Source organism: Arvicanthis niloticus, chromosome 5 (assembly GCF_011762505.2).
Source record: "Arvicanthis niloticus isolate mArvNil1 chromosome 5, mArvNil1.pat.X, whole genome shotgun sequence".
In the NCBI taxonomy this organism is placed as follows: Eukaryota; Metazoa; Chordata; class Mammalia; order Rodentia; family Muridae; genus Arvicanthis; species Arvicanthis niloticus.
In genome coordinates this window covers 68,889,047-68,906,056 of record NC_047662.1, presented here as the reverse complement: position 1 = coordinate 68,906,056, position 17,010 = coordinate 68,889,047, and the positions used below count along the sequence as shown (strand labels likewise).

The window sequence follows — 17,010 nt, the reverse complement described above, 5'->3', positions numbered from 1 at the left end:
GGGGGGGGCAGAAAATAGGAGATGGATCAGATGGGGAAGCAACAAAATGAAACAGGATTAATCATTAACCTGAGAAGGGAATTTGAGAGTAGAGAGAGGTCCAGAATCAAATGAGTCAGATTCCAAAAGACATTTTAGAGAAACTTCACAAAAAAGCTGGCTGAAACCATTTTGACACCCTTTGATTGTTTGAACTATATAACAATTTTTTTTTTATCTCTAAGCAATTTGAAAAACAAATTGAAAAAAAAAGAAAAACAAATTGGGTGCAAAGTTGTATTTCCTAAAATTGGCCACATTCTATGATTATCAACTCATGTATGTGCTCTGGACAAAAGCGAGGACAAGTCTCTCAGCAACTGACCCTAGAGCATACCCTGTATCTAATTAAGTAACTTTCTCCCTGCTAAACCTAAGGCCATCATGATGCTGCCCAAAGGTTTCAATCCTTGGAAGAGACAAGGTTGCTTGTGTTTCCTGACTTTTGTTTGTTTGTTTGTTTGTTTGTTGCTTACTCATCGTGTGCTGGTTATTTATTAGCAATAATCCTAACATTGATCCATCGTAAATTAGTTGTTTGGGTGGTACAGTGAATCCCTGAGCAACCTAAATTTATTTTGTTATAATTACTCAAACTGAGAAAACAACCCAATGTATGGACAAAATTGTGTTTGCTGCAGATGTATTGAACTCGGCGGCAGAAGCAAACATTCCCCACACAACATCAGTGGTTTAAGGATGCCACTTCTCAGGAGGTGATAAATTTGTTCCTGTTTAGGAAGAAGATTAAAAATTGTATTTCATGACAAGAGGACATCAAAAGATGACAAAATAACATTTTTAATAAGAAATAAGTATATTTATGAACTTTCTCCAATCTGAATCTTTTTCCCTGGGTGTATGCCGGGCTACATCATGAGCCTCATCTGTAGTTGTATGTACACATATGACTGAGTTCTTCATGGAAACAGGAGCAGTAAGTGATTTTTTTTTTAAAGCTAGAGTTTATAAAAGTCAGTTGGGTCACATTCCATGTAAATATAACACTGCAAAAGGCAAAGTCACAAGAAAAAAAACAATAAGTCAATGAGTCAGAGAGTGCAAAAAAAAAAAAAAAGAGAGAGAACCCATGTCCAACAATATATAGGCTTCTGGGTAAACTGAATGGAAACCAATGTTTACCATAATAAAATAACCAGATCCTTTACCCTATCACATAAAGCAGTTGAGTCTCATATGAGTACAAAATGGGATAATGTAGGCAATAAAAATAATACTATCAAAGGGAGACATTAAGGCCTTATAGAATAAAGTACCATACAACCCAGAATCCTGGGCAAAGGAAGATAGCTGCTCCAGACCCCCATCTGGTTAACCCTATGGTTTCCATTTTTAATGCAACACTATTATTTGTGTCAAAAAACAATGGTTGATAAATTCAGAAACTTCCACTTTGAATATCTGGTTTCACCCCTGTATCTAGTCTCACACAAGCATAGGTATTTTTATTAACAGCTATTCAAATGGAGAAAGACTACTAGTAAGACTACCAGTAAGGTAGAAGTCCCTTTGTCAGCCCCTTTCCATGTATAATAGAACCATCATTCAAAAAAAAATCCACTGTATATGTAAAGCGTACTTTCTAATACATATGGTGGGATAGGACCTCAATCAACTCATTTGGCAAACACATCAACATCGATTGCTTCTGATGCCCATCATCTATCTCAGCAGCCATTTTCATGATGAAACATGTTCCATATCATCCACCACAAAAAGGCTGGAAACTTACAGTTGATAAACTCACTGAGAACTGTGGGAATTTATAAATTAAAAAATCATAGGCTAGAAAAAGAGAGAAAACAGACATAGGCAAATGTAAACTCATAAGACCATTTTGCTACACTTATTTTTCTCAACTATTTTTATAGCATGTATCTATAACAATTCTTGTTTGCTTTGATAATACATATTTCCACCAATAAGTCTTCTGACAAATTATCAAGTCTACATTTTTATAAAAATGGATTTATGAAAAGGAAAATCTAAGAAGTAAGCTGGTGCTACTGGCATGCTAGGACTTATGATGATGTCACTGACCCAAAGAAACTAGAAAATGCAAAGGTATTCAGAAAGCACTAGCAGCTAATAAATGTGAATTATTTAGAAGAAATGTAACTGAGGACCATGATTCATACAGGATAGAGAGGAAGAGGTGTTCACAGGGCACCACAATGCGTAAAACTCCACCTCTATCAAGTGACTATTCATACAAATAAGCTTTGACATCTTTAATTTCAGCCTTCTGTGTGCATTTTAGAAAGGTGAAGACAAGGCTGATAATATGTCAACTCCATTAGCAAATTAAAGACTATTTCAAACAGTTAAAGGGGGTCAACTCAAAAGTACATTCCAAATAGAAAATCAGTTTTGATCATTCAATTACCAGACGTTTTCATCTACTTTATGGAAACTAAGTAAACTTTCACAGTTGGCACATATTATGTTAACCTACCAAATATCAGTCACATTTAGTTTTATTAATTATATACAAAAGTTCAACACTGAAGTAAAAATAATAAAAATTCAACAAAGCATCATGTCTTGTTGATGCATTGCTTGAAACCAGGGATTGTTTTATAGCTCCAACAATCAAAGAAGGATTCAGACTTGGTAGCATATACCTGTAATTCCAGCACTTAGATGGTTGAGGCAGGAGGATTGAGAATAGTGTTCAAGAAAAATGAGTCTAAGATAAACAGAAAAAACATGTTGTTTGTTATTTTTTTGTTAAAGGATTGTTGTAGACATTTTTCTTTTCCAACGTAGCTTCTAAAAGACATTTAGGCACAGACATTTGTGATTACAGTCATCTCTATATCCCAATAATTACTTTCAAAGTTTGTTCTTTCAAGTCAAAAAAAAGTCAGCCATTTTAGGAAATGGGTCTTGAGACTCCCCAAGACAATCTGTCATCTGGGTTCACCAAGAGATTTTGAAAGTACTGGAAGCAGTACCCAAAAAGTGGGACCGCATCTCAGATATTTATGCAAGCACTAGCAAAAAGTCCACTTTTTCCTCTCTCATTGTAATGATTACTCTGATTGTCAATGTGACTGGATCTGGAATCAAGTAAAAGGTAAGATAGTAGATATTTCTGTGAGAAGTTTTTATAATCATATTATTTGAAATAAGAAGAATCAGAATAAATGTGAGCAGTTACTTCTGGTTGAAACCTAGGAAAAGGAGAAGTGTAAAAGAGAAACTTTGTAGTAAAAGCAATATACAGCAAGCCAGTAGCCAACATCAAACTAAATGGAGAGAAGCTTGAAGCAATCCCACTAAGATCAGGGACTAGGCAAGGCTGCCCACTCTCACCTTACCTATTCAATATAGTACTGGAAGTCTTAGCTAGAGCAATTAGACAACAAAAGGAAGTCAAAGGGATACAGATAGGAAAGGAAGAAGTCAAAATTTCACTATTTGCAGATGATATGATAGTATACTTAAGTGAACCTAAAACTTCCACCAGAGAACTCCTAAACCTGATAAACAACTTTAGCAATGTGGCTGGATATAAAATCAACTCAAACAAATCAGTAGCCTTCCTCTACTCAAAGGATAAACAGGCAGAGAAAGAAATCAGGGAAATGACACCCTTCACAATAGCCACAAATAAAATAAATTATCTTGGAGTGAATCTAACAAAGCAAGTGAAAGATCTGTATGACAAGAAATTCAAGTCTCTCAAGAAAGAAATTGAAGAACATCTCAGAAGATGGAAAGATCTCCCATGCTCCTGGATTGGCAAGATTAATTTAGTAAAAATGGCTATCCTGCCAAAAGCAATCTACAGATTCAATGCAATACCCATCAAAATTCCAAATCAATTCTTCATAGAGATAGAAAGAGCAATTTACAAATTCATTTGGAATAACAAAAAACCTAGGATAGCGAGAACTATTCTCAACAATAAAAGAACCTCTGGGGGAATCACCATTCCGGACCTCAAACTGTACTACGGAGCAGTAGTGATAAAAACTGCTTGGTATTGGTACAGAGACAGAAAGGACGATCAATGGAACAGAATTGAAGACCCAGAAATGAACCCGCATACCTATGGTCACTTGATATTTGATAAGGGAGCTAAATTCATCCAGTGGAAAAAGGACAGCATTTTCAACAAGTGGTGCTGGCTCAACTGGAGGTCAACATGTAGAAGAATGCAAATTAATCCATTCTTATCTCCTTGCACAAAGCTCAACTCCAAGTGGATAAAGGACCTTCACATAAAGCCAGGTACACTGAAAATATTAGAAGAGAAGTTGGGTAAGACCCTCGAATACCTAGGCACAGGGGAAAAGTTCCTGAACAGAACACCAATGGCTTATGCTCTAAGATCAAGAATCAACAAATGGGACCTCATCAAGTTGCAAAGCTTCTGTAAGGCAAAGGACACTGTCAACAAGACAAAACGGCAACCAACAGATTGGGAAAAGATCATTACCAATCCTACATCTGATAGGGGGCTAATATCTAATACTTACAAAGAACTCAAGAAATTAGACGCCAAACAACAAAATAACCCCATTAAAAAATGGGGTACAGAGCTAAACAAAGAATTCTCAACTGAGGAAACTCGAATGGCCGAGAAGCACCTTAAGAAATGCTCAACATCCTTAGTCATCAGGGAAATGCAAATCAAAACAACACTGAGATACCACCTCACACCAGTCAGAATGGCTAAGATCAAAAACTCAGGTGATAGTAGATGCTGGCGAGGATGTGAAGAAAGAGGAACACTCCTGCATTGTTGGTGGGGTTGCAAGCTGGTACAACCACTTTGGAAGTCAGTCTGGCGGTTCCTCAGAAAATTGGACATAGCACTACCTGAGGACCCAGCTATACCACTTCTGGGTATATACCCAGAAAATGCCTCAACAAATAACAAAGACATATGCTCCACTATGTTCATAGCAGCCCTATTTATAATAGCCAGAAGCTGGAAAGAACCCAGATGCCCTTCAACAGAGGAATGGATACAAAAAATGTGGTACATTTACACAATGGAATATTACTCAGCTATTAAAAATAATGAATTCGAGAAATTCTTAGGTAAATGGGTGGATCTAGAAAATATCATCCTGAGTGAGGTAACCCAATCACAAAAGAACACACATGGTATTTACTCACTGATAAGCGGAGATTAGCCCAAAAGTTTGAAACAACAAAGATTCAACTACCAGACGACACGAAGCTCATGAAGAAGAAAGAACAAGTGAGGATGCCTAGGTCTTTCTTAGAAGGAGTAACTAAATAACCAAGGGAGCAAATATGGAGACAAAGTGTGGGTCAGAATCTGAAGGGGGGGTTGTAGGGAGACCATTGTGTCTGGGTATTCATTCCATAGGCAGTCACCAAAAATAGACGCTGATAGGGATGTCAGGATGGGAAAGCTGACAGCAGCCTGATAAGGCTGTCTCCTTAGAGGTCTCTCAGAGTCGGACATACCCAGAGACAGATACCCACAGCTATCCTTTAATCTGATCAAAGTTCCCAATGGAGGAGTTAGAGAGTAAATTGAAGGAACTGTGAACCATACGGGCTGGTGGCCCTGTGAGGAAAGCAAGAATACCAACCAGCCAGAGCTGCCCAGGGTCTAAACCACCAGCCCAGGTGCACATAGGGAGAGACACATGACTCCAGCTGTATATGTAGGGGAGGATGGCCCTGTTGGGCATAGGTGGGAGACAAGATCATTGGTACCCTGAAGGCTGAGCACTGAGGGGGGGGAATCTGAGGGTGGGGAGGGAGGCTGGGGGTAGGTGGGTAAACACCTTCATAGAGGCAGGAGGAGGGGGGATGGGATAAGGGGTTCCTGGGTGGTGGGGGAAATATGGTAAGAGGATAAAATTTGAAATGTAAATATTATATCCAATAAAAGAGGGGAAAAATAGAAAAGCGGTTAGAACCAACATTCTTAATAAAATGTCAGCCCTCTTTAAAAAAAAAAAACTATCTTGATACTAAAATTTGTTTTGAGAATTGTATATTGCAGAATGATCAGCCTTGGTGTATCTACTCAACAAGCAAGCTGGGCAGACCTGCTCAAACCTCTGAGGTCCGTGAATTCCATCTGGAGGCAGCGAAGACACAGCATCAGAGGATTGTCAACTTGCTCTCCCCCCCACTCCTCTTCTAATATCTCAATGCCCATAATCAGCTTGAAGAAGCTAATGATGAGTCAGCGCCCCTATTCCCTGGGCATGGGGACTAAGGTGGTAAATGTTGGGCTCTCTCCCTAGGGAAAAGTAGTGGTTTTGTCGGAATAGAGAGGATTAGCTAGGGTTTATTGCATAGCCATAACCTATTAGTATAAATCTGTATAATTAATATCAAGATGAAGATATAAATTCTTAAATGGCACCAATTTACTTTGTTTACAAATTTTAAGGTTTTCATTGGCATGAGCTTCTTAGTGATATAAGAGTGAGATGAATATTGTTACTCTCATAGGCATTGTACCAGTATAACACACTTAGGAATACAAAGCTTAGACCCAGTCCTTCTTTAACTTTTTTAACTGATTTGAGATGGTCAGCCTGTGAGTTAAGGGACTATAGCAAATTCATGACTTGGAGTTTATTATAAGGGTGTTCTCTATGTTTTATTTAGAAATAGCTGAGTGGAGTTAACAGGCAACAGTCCAGATTACCTTACATGGATAGCTTGTTTTCAAAACATCAGAAATCCTTAGAATTGACATGACAAACATTTCAGTATTAATGTTCATTTTCATTAGAGACCTGTCTGCTCCGGACAGCTTCCTATGTTAAATTCTAAGAAGAAATTGAGCATCCTTGGAGTTACTCCAGTTGTGGTGAGACAGCCACTAGGCAAGAATTGCCACTTTCCTTCTACAGACAAATTACTGTCCAGAAAAGGACACACTTGCAGAATAGTCGACTGATTATATCTGCCTAGACAGAGTAATCAGCCCTTAATAATTCTGCAGCACTAAGGTCTGTCAGATGATCCTGGGCCAGAAGGCAGAAGAACAGATGCTCCAACGTTTTGAAGTAGAGCGAGTGTCCAGGTGTTCAGAGGTCTCTATAAATTGGCTAAGTTTTAGAAGCTATGCTTTGTGCTTCCTACAATTATAGTCAACTCAGTCATTCTGGATTTCTGATGGGGTTGAAAACTTATAGCTATTTACTTTGAGAGAAAAGATCTGAGTGTATGGTCATCAGCTGACATTCATCTTAAAGCCAAGGAAAAAGCCAGGTTCAGAACTAAGTGTTTTAGTTAGGATAGATGACAGAGGTGCTGGTTAGTCAACAAAAGGATGGACTGGGTATTAGGACTATCTTGTACCTCACTGGTACAAATAGGCATAATTATGCTCTAATTGTATTTTGAGAGAAAAGTTTCCCTTTAACAGGAAGGGTGATGTGTAGGAGGAGCTAAGGTGGGAGGAGTACTGAGAGGAAGAAAAGGAGTAAGAAGAGGAGAAGAAGAAGGAGAGGAGAAGCTAGGTGATGAAAGAGAGATAGAGGGGGGAGACAGGGAAGCAGATATTCATGTATCTCCACCAGTCAAAGATAGTTGATATATCTAGGTTGGGTAGTGGGTTACACCTCTGATTGAACAATGCCAAGCTTATAAAGCCTATGATTAACATTTCTTAAAAAAATGTATAAATGCAAAAAGGAAAAGGGGGCATGGGATAGGGGTTTTCTAAGGGGGGGGAATGGGGAAACGGGATGGTATCTGAAGTGTAAATGAAAGATCTAATAAAAAAAAAAGAAAAAAAAAGAGAAACTTTGGTTTTTGCCTATTTTCTTTCATTCTTGCTTACATGGTCATCTATCTGACTGCTGCTACTGCTGCATTTCTTTACCTATTTTAGAACCACATTTTTTGGACTCCTAACATAGATTTAACGCTGAAAGTTCTCCTGCCATCCTCCAGACCCCTGTCACTCAATTCAAAATTAAATTCAGAATTAAATTCAAGTAATCTTCATGGACTAAACAACTACAAGATTTTCACTCTCTCTGGACTTCTCCAACTATAATGTGTAAGATGCGCTAATAAATCTCATTTTAAGATATTTTTATTCTATGGGTCCTGCTCTTATGGAGAATCCCAACTAATATGTTCATCATGTATAAACTTTCTTATCATTCTGGATGTTATTTTAAGGTAAAAATCATAAGGTCAATCATAAAAGGAGAAATAAGAAAAGATGTACTTAAATTTGTGAAAAAGTTCAAAATACCAGTTTTTGAGAGATGGCTTAGCAGATAAGAACACCTGTTATTCTTGCAGAGGACCTGAGTTTAGTACATAGCACCCACATGCTGGCTCACAATGATCCAGAATTCCAGAATCTGATACATTCTTCTGACTTGCATATGATACAGGCCAAACACCCATAAATATGAAATTAATTCATTATTTAATTTTATTTTAAAAATTTTGAAAATACCAAACTGCACTGGCAAGTTTAATGATGGCTTTTTTATGTTTGTGAAAATAACAACTCAGGACTTTGGGAGAAGTTACAGAATGTAAGTTATGAAGCCATTCTACATTGAAAGGAGCTTATTATTAAATTATAATATCATTCACATATCTTTGCATTATAATAGGAAACATGGTGCCAGCTCTACAAAACCTGTATATCTCGAACAGATCCTGGGTGGCAGCTCTGTCCCCAATATCACAAAACCCAGAGGAATCGGGCCTCCCAGGAGCTCTAACCCGGGCAGTATCTTATGTAAGGAGACAGCAACATGTGCCCCAAACAGGGAATAACTGGGACTCACTAGGACCCAGGAAATCACTCCTGGCCAGAAGCACTGGTTCCTTCCTGTCTGCACCTGAGCACTGAGCAGATCTTGGGCCCCAGCTCTATCCCCAGTAGTAACACCACCCACCCCACACAGTTCTGATACAACCAAGATAATAGGAAGGACAGGCTCCAGTCAGAGACAAGGCAGGTAGCATTAAGGAGATCTAGCTGGCGAAAGGCAAGCACAAGAACATAAGCATCAGCAACCCAGGGTACTTGGCATCATTACAACCTAGTTCTCCTACACTAGAAAGTCCGAATTTCCCATATCACTAGAAAAGCAAGATTCAGATTTAAAATCATTTCTAATGATGATGATAGAGGACTTTAAGAAAGACATAAATAACACTCTCAAAGACTTTGAGAACACACAGATAGTAAATAAGACAATAAACCTACAGCTAAACAATACATAGATAGTGATAAACTCATAGAACTAACTCCAAAATGGAATGTTTTTATAAAGGCCCTCCCTCTCAAGGATCAATGAAGAAGAGGAGGCAGAAAGATTGGACAAACCTGTATGTATGGGCATATGTTTTCATGGCCAACTATTTAGTATTGGCTAACAAACTGGGAGCACTCTTCTCTAGGCATTATCATTTTCTCAAACTCTCAGCATTTCCCAAGGCTCAGAGTTCTTGTTGGACTTTGGGCACAGCTCCATCCCTCTTTTGTGATAACATGTCTAGTTGGTTTCACTGTCTTTTCAGGTCTTGTTTAGATAGCCAACATTAATCCCCGGGTATAGACAGCCCAGTGGGCACAGAGCAAAAAGATAGTCCAGTGGGCACAGAGCAAGAAGATAGACCAGTGGGCACAGAGCAAAAAGACAGCCTATGTATATCAAATGAGAAATTGGAAATAAAAACCAAATCTTTAGATTTGCCTATTTACTTTATATCACATGTAGTTATCTAGTAGTAAATCTTCATGAGAGAGTGACATCAAGCTAGTTCTTAATTCATAAAACTATTGGAACCAATATACTTCTCACATATCAGTTAATTAACTCACAAAGCTGCCAAGAATGGGTTATTTCTTTAGGAGTTGTTGGTGAATGAGGTTTCACAGATTCTCTAAACACTACCAGTTATCAACATTGCTCTTGGTTACTCCCCAAAGACTTGACAGTAAGACTCCATTCCTTCAAAGACACCACATACTTGAGTGATAAATATGATGAAATCAAACTTCCTTAGTCATCAGAAATGCAAATCAAAATAGCCCTTAGATTCCACCTCACACCAGTCAGAATGGCTAAGATCAAAAATTCATGTGACAGTAGATGCTGGCAAGGATGTGGAGAAAGAGGAACACTCCTCCATTGTTGGTGGGATTGAAAGCTAGTACAACCACTCTGGAAATCAGTCTGGTGGTTCCTCAGAAAATTGGACATAGTACTACCTGAGTACCCAGCTATATCACTCCTGGGCATATACCCAGAAGATGCACCAACATATAACAACGACACATGCTCCATCATGTTCATAGCAGCCATATTTTAATATCCAGAAGCTGGAAACAACCCAGATGTCTTTCAACAGAGGAATGGATACAGAAAATGTGGTACATTTACACAATGGAATACTACTCAACTATTAAAAACAATTACTTCATGAAATATGCAGGCAAATGGATGGATCTAGAAAATATCATCCTGAGTGAAGTAACTCAGTCACAAAAAAAAAAAAAAAAAAAAAAAAACCAAGAACAAAAAACAAAAACAAAAAAAACCCCACACCTGGTATGTACTCACTGATAAGTGGATATTAGCCCAAAAGCTCGGGATACCCACAATACAATTCACAGACCATATGAAGCTCAAAATACAAGAAGACCGAGGAGTGGATGCTTTGGTCCTACTTAGAAGGGGGAACAATACAATCATGGGAAGTAGAGGGTGGGAGGGACTTGGAAAAAAGAGAGGAGGAGGGGAAAAAGAGGGGCAGAATCAGGTGTGGGAGGAGGTGGAAGAGATGTACAGAGGATCAGAAAATTGAACAGAGGTGTGTAGCAATGTGAGATGGAGAACTGGGGGTAGAAACCAGAAAGTCCCTGATGCCAGGAAAGCAAAAGCCTCCCAGGACCCTACAGGGATGACATTAGCTGAAATACCCCATAAAGGGGAGGGAGAACCTGTGGCGACATATCCAGATGGTAGTCATGGCAACCTGGTTAAGAGATGGGACCACCCACCCATCTCCAAAATTTTAACCCAGAATTGCCCCTGTCTAACTTAGGAAGATTTCCTAATCTTCCAATCTTCATAAAATAATTTATTCAATTACCACAACACACATACACTTGATGAGGAGCTGAGGATCAAAAATGTGTGTAGACTTTCAAATCAGTAAGAGATGGAGTTTTTCTCTTCTGTATATAGTTGGCTCACAGCATTGCATTTTACATCATTTCATATCACTTCTGAACAATTACATTTGTGAACTACTCAGCCCAGAATTGTTGAAGTATGCCTATTCTAAACAGCCTTTGGGTTAAAACTATTGTTCAATAGTAATACATCTTGTTTTAATATTTCTTTTCTTCAATACCTTTCCAGAAAATGAAACCAATTTCTACCTACTATGCCTAGGTGTTTTTCAACATATATTTTTATTCATCATTAATCATTCTAACTTCTGAAAATTTGCACATTTTGTATAGAAGAATTTCCTATATTCATCCTATAGATGATTTATCTTTCAGAATTCAAGTAGAGCCATAAGATTTCTACCAAGGTATTCTGGATGTGTTGTCTAACAAGTCATTTGCTCAGTCATGACATTTGCCTGTGCTAGGCTACTTGTCATGGAGAAGTCACTGATAGAAATAAGCTACCAATAATCATGTCACAGTATGAAATTTCAAAGGCTTTTAATTCTCCCAAACAACAGTTTAAAAAATATTGAACCAGAAATAGTGGGGCACATTTGTAATTTTTGCATTTAAAAGGGTGAAAAGAGGATGATGAATTTAAGGTCAGGTTGTCTTATATTGTGTGATCCTGTCAAGAAAAAGGAGAAACAGAAAGGAAGGTTGAGAGGGAGAGGGAAAGAGAGAGAGGGAAAGGTAAAGAGAGAGAGTGGGAGGAGAGAGGGAGAGGAAGAGTGGAAAAAGAGAAAGGGAGAGAGAAAGGGATAAGGGGAGAGGAAGAGGGAGAAGGAGAGGGAGAAGGAAAAGGAGAGAAAGAGGGAGGAGAAGGAGAGGGGAGTCGCCCAGTCTTTCAGGTCTCATCCACAACCCAGAAGCACACTGCTTCTAGGTGCCTCTCCTCCTATTGTACGTCATTCCCAAGGGACAACTCTGAACCTTGGTGTTTTGCTTTGCAGATATGATATCTTTTCAGATAACATAAAATAGACTTGGGTCCCAAAGCTTATTAAAAACAAGATGGAAAAAATGTAATTTTAACACTTTGTTTACTTGTTACCAAAATCAGACACAATCGACAGAGAAATGATGATGTATTGAGGCATATCCTATGACACATACCTATCATCAACGTGTGAAAAATTGAGTCAGTAGTATCACAAGTTTAAGCCTCACCTGACATATAACAAGAAATCTACAAGTACATACTTCTCGAAAAATTAAATATTAAGCAAATATGAAGCCAGTGAAACATAACTTTGAAACTTCTGAAATGCCAATCACTGTACTATTATTGTTTACACTAACATATGCCCAAAAGTCAATAATAACATTATACACTCTTATGAATTATATATACATATATAATTAATAGTGCATAGTTTATAAAATGATGCTATAGTATACTAAGTATACAACATATTGTATGGAAGGTAAATATTTTTTAACCAATATTCTAAAATAATCAGCATTTAGCAGTGAGTTGTCCACATTAGGGAAGCTATCAAATTACATATGTTTCATACAACCGATACTTTTTCCCCGTAGTTTAAGGTGTTAAATATTTTGAACTAAATTTCATAATAAAAATATTCATTGAAGACCAGTGAGTGAGCCAACAAAGCAAGCAGACAGGCGTTGGGAATGAGACACAGCTGGTGGGCAAGGCAAAGATCTCAACAAATATGGCAGCATGCAGAAGAGCTTCTCAGACAAGAGCCTTGCAAAGCCTCCCAAGGACAAGCTGCTGAAGATGGAGAAGCTGAGGAAGGAGAGCGTCAAGGGCAGAATACCCCACCCCACAGCCAGGCCACGTGCCCTAGCTCAGCATCAGGCAGTGATCCGAGGCTTCACCTACTACAAGGAGGGCAGACAGGAGGCCAGACAGGAAGCATCCAAGGCTGATGCTGACAACACCCTCAAAGGTACTTCCTGGCTGGAGAAGTTACCACCCAAGATAGAGGCCAAGCTTCCGGATCCTAACTCTGCCAAACATGATGACGTCAGATTGCAGGCTTCAGAAGGAGACAACTTGGCCCCTGATATCTCCACTACCACCACCACCACCACCACCACCACCACCACCACTACCAGCACTACAGCCACTGCCACCAAAACCCCAACCCCTATCACCACTCTCTGGCCCACTGAGCCACCTTTGCATCCAGAAGTCTCCAGCCAAGGTGCTGGGATTAAAGGTATATGCCGCCATGCCTGGCTTCTATTCCAGTTTTGAGACAAAACCTGTAGTTTGTGTTTTCTTGGCTCAGCATAAAGCCAGAAAATTCTACTGAATCTCCTGTCTCTATACCCCACAGAGCTGGGGTTACAGGCAGGGAGGACAGCTGTGAGGGCATGCTCTGAGCCGTGGATCCTCCTGTGAAGCACCACAGTTATGGGTGCCACTAGGGGGCCCTGATGAGGGACCCTGCGGCTCTGGATGATAGGATCTATGTCACCAACTACTACTACGGAAACAGCCTGGTGGAGTTTCGAAACCTAGAAAATTTCAAACAAGGCCGATGGAGTAATATGTACAAGCTACCTCACAACTGGATAGGCACAGGCCATGTTGTGTTCCAGGTTGCCTTCTACTACAACCGTGCTTTCACCAAGAATATCATCAAATACGACCTGCGCCAACGCTTTGTTGCCTCCTGGGCCCTGCTCCCTCATGTGGTCTATGAGGACACCACACCCTGGAAGTGGCGTGGCCACTCGGACATTGATGCCGTGGATGAGAGTGGCCTATGGGTCATCTACCCGACTGTGGATGAGCATGACGAAACACAGCACGAGGTGATTGTGTTGAGCCGCCTGGCCCCTGCAGACCTCTCTATGCACCGCGAGACCACTTGGAAGACACGGCTGAGGAGGAACTCCTATGGGAACTGCTTTCTGGTGTGCAGCATCCTCTACACCGTGGACACTTACAACCAGCATAAAGGCCAGGTGGCCTACGCATTCGACACCCACACTGGCACTGATGCTCACCCACAGTTGCCCTTCCTCAATGAGTATTCCTATACCACCCAGGTTGACTACAACCCCAAGGAGCAGGTACTCTATGCCTGGGACAATGGCCACCGGCTCACTTACACTCTCCACTTTTTGGTCTGAGTGGGAACCTATGTTCACAAGGGAGGGCAACAGAGGAGAAGGTGCTATCCCTACCAACTCCTGTGTCTGATATAAGTATCAGTTGGGGAGTGTCCTGGCCCTCCCTCTGTAGCTACTTCTTGTGCCCATATTCCTTGCACATTTTTCAGCAGATGAGAAGGTATAGGCAGCTCAACTCTGGCAGCGTGGGGTGCTGGCCTGAGCTTCCCCCATCTCAACTCCTGTACCAGAAGCCCTCCCCCTTGGCCATCCTTGTCTCCCTCCTTAGCCCTTCCCAAAGCCTTGGGCCTGGGGTCTTTTCTGGGCCTTCAAAGCTATTCTCTCCACACTCAGGGATTGCTAGGAGTAAGGCCTTTGTCCCCAGAGATGGTGGCCCCAAGTTGGAACAGCCTCTGTCTCCTTTGCCAGTCTTAATCTGGTCATTTGATGGGCTGATTCAGCAGCCTGGGAATCTGAGGGAGACAGGACAGAGAGGCTCAGAAAACACTTCTCAGTTTGCAGGACAAAACCCAGAAGTAGAGGCATGGGATTAGACTGAGGTCTCAGTACCAGGGTTTTCTCTGGGATGAGACTTGGGATTGTGGACACACAAGTGAAAATATGCAAGCTATCTTAACATAGGAGCTAGCTGCCCTGGTGCCACTTTTGGCCCCCAGAGCCTTCAGACCTAGATAGCCCTGAGATCAAGACCTTGCAAGCCAGCCTATGGCAGCTTTGGGCATTTTTTTTTAAGAGCTGGAGAGTTCTTTTGCCCATCTTCTTGTTTTACCAAAGAAAATATGGGTCTCGATGGTTCTATGGTATAGGTGGAGCCATACTGGGTGGGGTGTAACTGATTTTTCTTTGGTAAAGCCCTATACTGAGACAGCTCTGCTTGCAAAATCAACAGGCCCCCAGCACCCTTAAAGGTGACCCCTACCCGGCCCCTGGACCCTGGACATTTGTGCCCTGTGCCCACTCTTAGGATACCTGAAGTGACATACCAATTTATGAAATTCTACTGTGCAGTACTGGGTAGGGAGATTTAGGTTCTATGCAGACTTGCTTTCTTCCAGACATTGTTGGGTGATGCTTTACTTAAGGAATAGCTCACTCCTGAAATAAAGAGGGACAGTGACAGCCAGCCCAGCCAGGTCTGACTCACAGTGGTAGCCACATCCAGCTTCCCCCACCCAGCTGACCACCACAGGCTTCTCTTCCAGCCTCTTCAGAGAACTTGGAGGCCCCAGCCTTTCCCTTGGCCCTGAGTGTGGGTCTTTTCAAGACTTTGTTTTGTGATGTCATAGCCTAGCCATGTGAGAGGTGCTCAGGCAGTTCTGCAGCAGCCTGAGAAAAGGGAACACTAGGACACACTGGTTTTGGAAAGTAAACATGTGGCATAGTTTCCTGGGGTGGGACAACAGGGCCTGCCATAGTCCCCAGTGGTCCTCCAGGCCCCTTCTGTTTTCAGGCCTCTGTGTGTTGTATGGTAAACATAGTTCATTTCCTCATTTGTAAATGGTCCTACTGGATCCCAAGTAACTTACTAGTCACATAGGCTGGTAATGAAAGAGCCGGGTTTCCAAATCTGGTAAGCTGTCACTGTTATCTGAGAACTTCAGATAACTGTGTGCTGGACACACTGTAGAAAGTAAACTACCAAAGGACCAATTGACAGGTGAGGACAACGACAGGAATCTACTCAAGATCACATAGCAGTGTAGTCTGTGGCAAGGCTAGGGGTTCAAGGCTCGTCAGAGCACTTTTCTGATGTCTTTGTGCCGTGCTAGTCACAAGCTCCAAAAGTGCTGGTGGTTGCAGTCATTCAAGATGGCCAGGGCAAGAGCTTCCCCAAAGGCCATTTTCTACAAAGCTTTGGAAACCAAGCCAAAGAGTGGTCACATCTAGCCTTGTCTAGAACAAAACTGTATAAATTAACAGAGTCAAGGGAATTCTGACACGGTTTCTAATTAGATTGTGTCATGTTGGTGATGAGAAGCATGTAAGAGGTAGTTAAGGAGCCTGAGTCTGCCAATTTGTGAGCTCTAAAGGAAACCTGGCTCCACTACCACACATGCAAACACATACCTAGACACCTTCACACACACCTACCATATACACACCACACATATATACACTATATGCATATTCACACACATAAACTCACACACTATACATACACATGTGTTCACTCACACATACCTTGGGTTGTATTTTTCTGGGCAACAGATACTTTATAGAAGAAGGGGTATGGACTGTACAGAACTGCTCACTGACTGTTTTTATAAGGACAAAACATCCCATGCCTCTGAACAACTCTACAGGTGAAAGGGCTTTACCTTCCATCACTGATTCCTCTCTGGAGATTGCCAGCCTTGAGTGGTACTTGGCACAACCCAAGACCCAGTAGAGAATATTATTCTCCCTCCTGCATCAAAGACCCAATGTGTGGCTGTCAGAGTCCTAGGGAACTGAGTGGCAGGGTTAGTTTCCAGTTGGTCTCCATGCTGTCCTTCCCTCTCAGGCTGGGTAGGGGTATTAACTCCCTCACAGAGGTGGGACCAAGGCTCAGTGAGAAGAGAAGACTTTAGGAGAGCTCACAGCACCTCCCAGAACTGGAAGTCCCTTTGACCTGCAGTCACACTAATCCACACTGCAACCTCCAAAATGGCAGTATTTTC

General features: G+C 41.0%; 1 pseudogene; it reads left to right on the top strand.

Annotated features, from left to right (window-relative positions):
* The window catches only part of LOC117708741 (olfactomedin-like protein 2A), a 46,949-nt pseudogene extending 32,599 nt beyond the window's left edge, over positions 1–14,350 (top strand).
* The last annotated feature ends 2,660 nt before the right edge of the window (positions 14,351–17,010 follow it).